This window comes from Nicotiana tomentosiformis, chromosome 3 (genome assembly GCF_000390325.3).
Source record: "Nicotiana tomentosiformis chromosome 3, ASM39032v3, whole genome shotgun sequence".
In the NCBI taxonomy this organism is placed as follows: Eukaryota; Viridiplantae; Streptophyta; class Magnoliopsida; order Solanales; family Solanaceae; genus Nicotiana; species Nicotiana tomentosiformis.
This window is the reverse complement of record NC_090814.1, coordinates 61,610,603-61,618,944: the sequence shown is the minus strand read 5'-3', so window position 1 is coordinate 61,618,944 and position 8,342 is coordinate 61,610,603. Positions and strand designations below refer to the sequence as shown.

General features: G+C 37.0%; 1 long non-coding RNA gene across 2 annotated transcripts; it reads right to left on the bottom strand.

Annotated features, from left to right (window-relative positions):
- Positions 1 to 2,838: 2,838 nt before the first annotated feature.
- Positions 2,839 to 8,029, bottom strand: LOC108948474 (uncharacterized). Of its 2 annotated transcripts, XR_011415156.1 has the most exons (7): positions 7,989 to 8,029; positions 7,816 to 7,912; positions 7,607 to 7,731; positions 4,063 to 4,198; positions 3,236 to 3,399; positions 3,044 to 3,163; positions 2,839 to 2,979 (listed from the first exon to the last, which is right to left on the bottom strand). It is a non-coding gene; the product is annotated as an uncharacterized lncRNA (long non-coding RNA). The 2 variants fall into 2 exon arrangements; XR_001973211.3 differs by lacking the exons at positions 7,607 to 7,731; positions 7,816 to 7,912; positions 7,989 to 8,029 and having other exon boundaries at positions 4,063 to 4,280.
- Between the last annotated feature and the right edge of the window lie 313 nt (positions 8,030 to 8,342).

Below are 8,342 nucleotides of genomic sequence, written 5' to 3'. Positions count from 1 at the left end.
ACCTGCACGGAAACACCCTTCATGGCATGAACATATGATAATATAAAAATAATGGCACGACATCACTCTTTATTCTTTTACTCTCATCCTCACCTGATAATATAAATGAAATGGCACGGCATCACCCTTCGTGCTTTATACTCTCAAATGGCATGTCATCACCCTTCGTGCTGTACACTCTCAAATGGTATGACATCACCCTTCGTGCTTTACACTCTCCCTCACATGATAATGTATATGAAATGGCACGGCATTATCCTTCATGATTTACACTCTTTCTTACCAAGCACATGTATATCATTAACAAGCAAGGTATGAAGCATAAATAACATCATGGAGAGTGTTTAAACGACAACACAATACAACAATTCATATCGCAATTTGTCCAATGACCACAACCAATTCCAAGAATATAGAAAAATCAATATATTTCTCAACAAATAGCCCAAGGATCTGCACAACGTATATAAAACCTCAAAACAATAACAGAGATGGAAAAATAACCCAGCATAGGACAACGCCTTCTTTAATCTAAATTTTAATAAATATAAATTAATGCCTTATTTTAAACTTATTCAATAATTATTTGCATATAAAGATTCCAAGAAAAATATCAAATCAACAAACACACGGAATTCACATAAAAATCCAAGTGTGAATAAGATTAAATTATCATATAAAAATACAAATTCGACAAACAAGGAATGGGCATGACCATTCAAGGATTTATTAAATTCCAAAAAATTTTCAATTTAATACATAAGGGCGTCTACGAATTTCAACCAATAATATTTGCACATATAAACCAAGTACGTACTCGTCACCTCGTGTATACGGCTTTCACATTACACAAATGGCACATACAACTCAATGCCTAAGGGGTATTTCCCCCACTCAAGGTTAGGCAAGATACTTACCTTTTTTTGAAGTTATGCCGATATTCCAAAATAGCCTTGTTGCTTGAATTGACCTCCAGACAGCTCAAATCTATCCAAATTCATTCGATTCAGTCAATACAAATTATAGGAAATGAATTCCATCTGAAAATATAAATTTTCCAATAAAATCCAAAATTGCACTAAACAATCGCCCATGGCGCCCATGTCTCGGAATCCCGACAAAATTTACAAAATATGAACGTCCATTCCATCACAAGTGCAACCATAGCAAATTTACCAAATTCCGATAACAACTCGATCTCTAAATCTTAAATTTTTGTTCTTGAAAAGATTTTCAAAAATCTTGATTTCTTCTATTTAAGTCCGAATTAAATGATGAATATAACCATGGATTTATGAAATATAATCACTTTTGAATATAGGACACTTACCCAAGTCAAAGTCTTGAAAAACTCCTCCAAAATTGCCCAAAAACCGAGCTCCAAAATCTCAATCGAAAATGTCGAAACGACCATTTTTGGTCCTTAACATTCTGCCCTGTTTCTGCTTCTGCGGACAAATGGTCACATTTGCGGAGTGCACGGCCTAGTCAACCCCTCGCAGCGGCGGACTTCTTTCCGCTTCTTCGCAATCGCAGAAGCGATGGACAAATGCGCACCTACGAAACTCGTCGCTTTTGCGGTTTCATCTCCACTCTTGCGGTCACACAGGTGCGGAAAATGCATCGCACCTGCGACCTCTGCCCAGTCTACCCAAAGTCGCTTCGGCGATGAAATTCTCACTTCTGTTAGGTCGCACCTGCGCCCTTAATTCCGCAGGTGCGATTCCAACAATTGCTGCCAAGAAACAACAGAAATTCCAGCAGCTCTTCAAGTCCAAAATCAACTTCGTTAACCTTCCGAAATCCACCCGAGGCCCTCGGGACTTTAAATAAATATACCAACATGTCCCAAAATACAATACGAACTTAGACAAGGCTTTAAACCACGTTAAACAACACTGAAATTATGAATTGCGCATCGAATTGAATTATTAGTTTTCAAATCTTTCAACTTTTATATTTTGCGCCAAAACGTATCAAATCAATCCGGAATGACTTCAAATTTTGCACGCGAGTCATAAATGACATAATGGAGCTATTCAAATTTCCAGAATCGAAATCCTACCTTGTTATTAAAATTTCAACTTTCGGTCTAACTTTCCAAAAATCTTCTATTTTCCAACTTTCGCCAAAATGTGTCGAATTGTCCTACGGACTTCCAAATCCAAATACGGACATACGCCTAAGTCCGAAATTACCTGTCACGACCCAAAATCTCACCACAGGTGTCGTGATGGCACTTAGTCTCTACGACTAGGTAAGTCGATTACAATTACAATTCACGCCTTTTGTTTTGAAACATAATTTAATCGAATACACGTGTCGAAACCAACAGCGGAAATAATTCTAACAACCTCCCAAGATTGGTAATACTGAGTCACGAACTCTAACTGAATATATGCAGTGATCTCAAGGATCAAATATACAATATTGTTCGAACAAGAATTGACAGTACAATATAATAGAAAGACTCCCAGGGAGTGTGACGACCAAGCAACTCTACCTTAAATCCTTGCGATCACACTCTAACCTCTGTCCGAATCTGATATCTTCAATACCTGCCTCTGCACAAAAATGTTTAGTGAAACGTAGATCAATTCTGCCGTAGTCAATGTACCAAACATGTTCAGGACCTGTGCTAAAGTCTCCTGAAGTCCGAGGATAACAACAGGTGTCTCTGGTACTTGTCCCCCAACCGGAGCTACTGGCAGCTCCTCAACTGCTACTCTGACAAGTTCTCTAACTGTGGCACGTGCCCTTTCTCGGCCCCGACCTCTTGCGGCCCTAGAAGAATATGCGGGTGTCTGCTCAGCTGACCCGGTAGTGCGTCTCCTCACCATCCATAAGCTTAACAACACTATAAACTTCCTGTTGCAATTGAATGTTCAAGCTCTTGACAATAACCTTAAACATCAATTTTCTTTGAAGAATATTGTTCAGCTCTATTGGATAGGAATACTTATCAACAGCGTCAGTATTCTAGAATAAAATTTTGCGTTAGAATTTTTCAAATAACAAATATGAATTTAATTAGTTGATATACCTCAAGAAATCCTTCCTTCAATTCTTTTGCGGACTTGCCTATGAGAAACATGGCTTCGCGGTCCCAGAGCAATAGGAAACAGATCCAGTACTATCCATTACCCTAACCTGAAGCTTGTACCTAAATGCACATTTGATTTGAGATATAAATGCATGTTTCGATGGATTAAGGAAATAGAGCTGCTGGTTTTACCTAATCACTGCTGAGTAATCTTCATTTTTATATTTGGGGTTTGGGAATTGATAAATGTTTCCCAGTTTATCCACCTTCTTTTGACACTTTTTGCAGCTGACATACGACCATCCTTTTTCAAGTTCTAAATTTTCAATACTTGCAACAATCCAACAGAGACTTTCCTGTTTAATAAAATGATAAAACTTTAGATATTGAAGTTGAGAGAGAGCATATATGTGCAAATCATGAATGCTATAAATTAGGCATACTTTATATTAGAAATATTACGGTTGTTATCCATTAGTAACCAAAATGTCGTCTGAGAGATGAACATATAAAGTATGATTTGTGGTAAAACATATCTTACATACAACTTCCTTATTACAGAGATTAAAGATAGGTCAATTTGCATGACTATAAGATTTAGTGTTTAAAGATAATGTTATATTAGTAAAATATTAGTTAGCTCAACTTTAGGAGGAACTTATGTAAAAAACAAAAAGGCTAAGTTTGCAGTAGATTATTGATATGATAGGAGTTTTTCTTATATTTCCCTTTTGTGAATTCCGATAAGCAAAGAAAAAGCATCAGCCCCCGACGATTTCAGTGAATAAACAGAGCTGCCATGTCCTCCATCCAATATTAATATCAAATTTCATTAGTGAAACTCTACATATTTATGCAAATTGAGTAAATATAATATAAAAACTTATCATATTCTAAATGCTCAATCACATTTTCATGCCATAAAATAGGAGAACCAAAGGCTGCAACATAAGAATAAAGAGATAGAAAAGATGGTCTTTCAGAATTTCAAAGAAAGAAGATAAAAATAGTTAACTCACTTGCATGGACTCCACTAATTAGACAATTGTTTTAACTTCAACAATGCCCTTCTCTAACTCATCCGAGACAGAGTAACTTTGTTGAGAGATGGTTTGAGTCAGCCTCTCAAAGTAACTATCCCGAACAGAAAGTAATCTGTATTTATAAATGAGTAAAACAGTTAGAACTATACCTGAAAAAATAGATTTGAGTGTAGATACAGGGAAAAAAATATATTAAATCGTGTTTTAAACTCGTCAGAATGAGGAAAATTAGGATTAATCCAAAACTTTGATGCATTCCAAGTATTGCGCACATAATATGAATCTGCAAAACTATAAAGATCTGGCCGATCGTTTTGAGTATTACAACTATATTTCTCCATTTATTGCTCAAATTGTACTTTACAGTTGTTGTGTGAATTGCCGGGGTGATTGGTTCGGGTCTGGTGAGCTTTTGGAATAAATTGGAACACTTAGTTCCAAGGTTTAAAGCTTAAGTTAAATTAGTGACCGGATGTCGACTTATGTGTAAACGACCCCGAAATGGAGTTTTGATGATTCCAATAGCTCCGTATGGTGATTTTGGACTTAGAAGCGTGTCCGGAAAATTATTTAGAGGTACGTAGTAGAATTAGGCTTGAAATGCCGAAAGTTGAATTTTTGGAAAGTTTGACCGGGGAGTTGACTTTTTGATATCGGGGTCGAAATTCGATTCTGAAAATTGGAATAGGTCTGTAATGTGAAATGTGACTTGTGTGCAAACAATTTGAGGTCAATCGGACGTGATTTGATGTGTTTCGGCACAAGATGTAGAATTTGAAGTTTCAAAGTTCAATGATTTTTGAATTGAAGTGTAATTCATCGTTTTGATGTTGTTTGATGTGATTTGAGGTCTCGAGTAGGTCCGTATTATGTTATGGGACTTGTTGGTATATTTGGTTGAGGTCTCGGGGGCCTCGGTTGAGTTTCGTATGGTTAACGGATCAAATTCGGACTTAAGGAAATGCTGGAACTGCTGCCTACTCGTGTGATCGCACCTGCGAAGCTTTTGATCGCAGGTGCGAAGCCGCATGTCAAAATCAGCCGCAGAAGTGGCCAAGAGTGGAACTGGGCACTGCTCGCAGGTGCGAAGAAATTGCCGCATCTGCGAGGCCGCATGTGAGAAGGGTATGCGCACCTGCGAGCCCGCAGATGCTAGAATGGCGCCGCAGATGCGAAATTTGAGAAGGCCGGCTGTTTTCGCAGGCACACATTTTTGTCCGCAGAAGCGAGGGTCGCAGGTGCGACCCCTTGTCCGCAGATGCAGAAATCGCTGGGACAGAAGCTTAAATTCGAGGTTTCGTGATTTTTATCCATTTTCGGATTTTGGAGCTCGGGTTGAGCGATTTTGGTGAGGAAATTTTTCACACAAATTAGGGTAAGTGTTCTTGACTCCCTTGTGATTATATTCCATGAATCTATCTTCATTTTTAGCAATTGAGTGATGAATTTAAAGAGGAAAATAGGGGTATTGGCCTAAAGTTCATAATATGAATATTTGAGTTTTGAACATCGATTTGGAGTCGGAATTGAATGAAATTAGTATGGTTTAACTTGTAATTGGATGGGTTGTCGGATTTTGTGAGTTTCATTGAATTTCAAGACGTGGACCCCACGGGTATTTTTGGGGTGTAATTTCGGAATTTTGTTGAAAATATTAGTATTTTCATATGGAATAAATTTCTATAATTTTTGTGGACTGAATAAAATTAATTGTGACTAGATTCGAGCCATTCGGAAGTTGTTACGCGCAGAGTGGAATTTCTGGAGCATTGTTTAGCTTGCTCGACATTGGATTTGGCTTGTTCGAGTTAAGTAACTCTTCTAATCTTGGAGCTGAGGGTATGAACCCTGAATATATGGATTTTGTAAATTATTGGGAGGTGACGCACATGCTAGGTGATGGGCGTGTGGGTGTACACCATAGAAATTGTGACGTAATTATTTCGTGAAATTTTGTAGTCAAATAATCTTGGTATTTTCCATGCAGTTTTATGTGCTAAATAAATTGAACTGATAATCATATTAAAAATCATGTTGAGGCTATGTGCTAGTATTATTGGGACCCACAGAGGTCATATTGATGTGAATTATTTATTTTAAAGTGAAAATTCATACTCAGTCATATTCATATCCATCCATTTCATATCATCTATCAGTCTCTGTTGCTATTTATTGATACATTATATCATCATTTTGGGCTGATTTTTCATGACATTGTGAGCCCGAGAGACTGGAGAGATTGATGACTGAGTGAGGCCGAAAGCTTGATTGTGAGGATAATTATGGAATCGGGTTGCACGCCGCAGCAGGCCAGATTGGCTTTATTATAGCTCGTGAGTTGTCCGTGCGGATCCATATATTATTATAGCACATGAGTTGTCTGTGCAGCACATGAGTTGTCCGTACAGATTATAGTGCTTGGGCTGAAGGAGCCCCTCCGGAGTCTGTACACATCCCCAGTGAGCGCAGGTACCTACTGAGTGCGAGTGCCGAGTGCGAGTGCCGAGCGATTGGGAGGACTGAGTGATTGGGAGGATTGAGTGACTGTGAGGACTGAGTGACCGGGAGGACTGAGTGAAATGATACTCTGAGAGTATGCATATGATTTTATCACTAAGTTGCATCGCATTGAGATGCACACATGACATACATATAGAGATATATTTTCCTCATGCTGTATAGTATAGCATCATTCATGATTTCTCACACATGTTGACAGATGGGCATAGTGATGCATTTGTTTTTACACAGGTTATCTGGAAAGAAAATGAAACATCTCATTTATTATTGAAAGGATTTTGGGAAAATTATTGTTTTTAAACTTATTCATATTTCTGGCAACTTCGGTAAACGATTTGGGTTTTCACTGATGTACTTGAAAGGAAGGATTATTATTTTTGAAATCATGATTTAGTTGAGCATTTTATCTCTGAGTTACTTCTTGTTTTATTTGCTTTACGTGGTTATGGACTGTTGTGGACTATTGGTTTTTGGACCCGACCTTGGTAAAAGCTCGTCATTGCTTTCAACCTAAGATTAGGTTTGTTACTTACTCAGTACATGGGGTCAGTTGTACTGATACTATACTTCTGCACATTACGTGCAGATGTTGGCTGTTGTTGTTGCCGTACTCGATGGTTGCCGGATTTGAAGATGTACCTATGTTCTTATGGTAGCTGCCTCTTGTTCATGGTAGCCTTAGATTATAAAAACTTTGTTTATGTACTTTTCAAACAGAAGATGTATTTACTTCATATCAGCTTTGTAAATTCTATTCTTAGAAACTCATGATCTGTACTACCAGTTCTTGGGGGAATGTATAAAATTAAGATCTTTATTTACTTAAATTGCTTTAATAATTATTATTGGAATTGGATAGTTAAAAGTTGGGTTACCTAGCAGGTTAGGTTAGGTGCCATCACGACTAGTTGGATTTTGGATCGTGACAAAAATAAAGTACGTGTAAGATGTAATGAATAACTTTCACAAAGTAATGTCAAATTGAATAATTACATTTTACCTTGATATTTATGGGCTTTTATGAGCTGCATAACAACAACAATAGGCTGGTTGTTAGAACTTAGCATGTGAGGTACAACTTGATCAACAAATTCGCCCCAGAATGTAGCAGATAACTTGTTTCTCCTTCCAAATAGAAATAGTATATAATTTTTAGCATATGTAATTATCAAATCTATCGTTAATCAGTGGATGACTGTTTATTCTTACTCATCATCTTCTAGTTAGATATCCATAAACTTCCTAGAAATTCTACCTTGTTTGTGCGTATGTACCTCACTAAAACCGACGATTTCTCTGATCACATCTAAAGAAAAAGAAGATGTTAAAATAAATAGCATTAAAGTTAATAATTAGAATATTAAGGAAAAAGTTATTATTACCGAATAATTCACTCTCGTTCACATCAATCTTATTTATTAATTGATGATATGGTCGCAGATCAAAGATATTGTGATGACCCAAAATCTCATCTTTAAATTTAATAAGTAATTTTGTGTTCTAAGACCTCGAAAAGCACTAATTATCATTACTCGGCTTGCGTGCACAGTCGGTATAATTTTTACTGTCACGACCCGAAATTCCCACCTTCGGACCGTGATGGCGCAAATTAACATTTCACTTGCTAGGCAAGCCAACGTTAGAATAATATTATTTATTTTTTAAAATAATTTTTAAATTTATTAATAACAAAGAACAAATACGGAAGTAAAGTTTGAAATGTAGTGAATAATCCA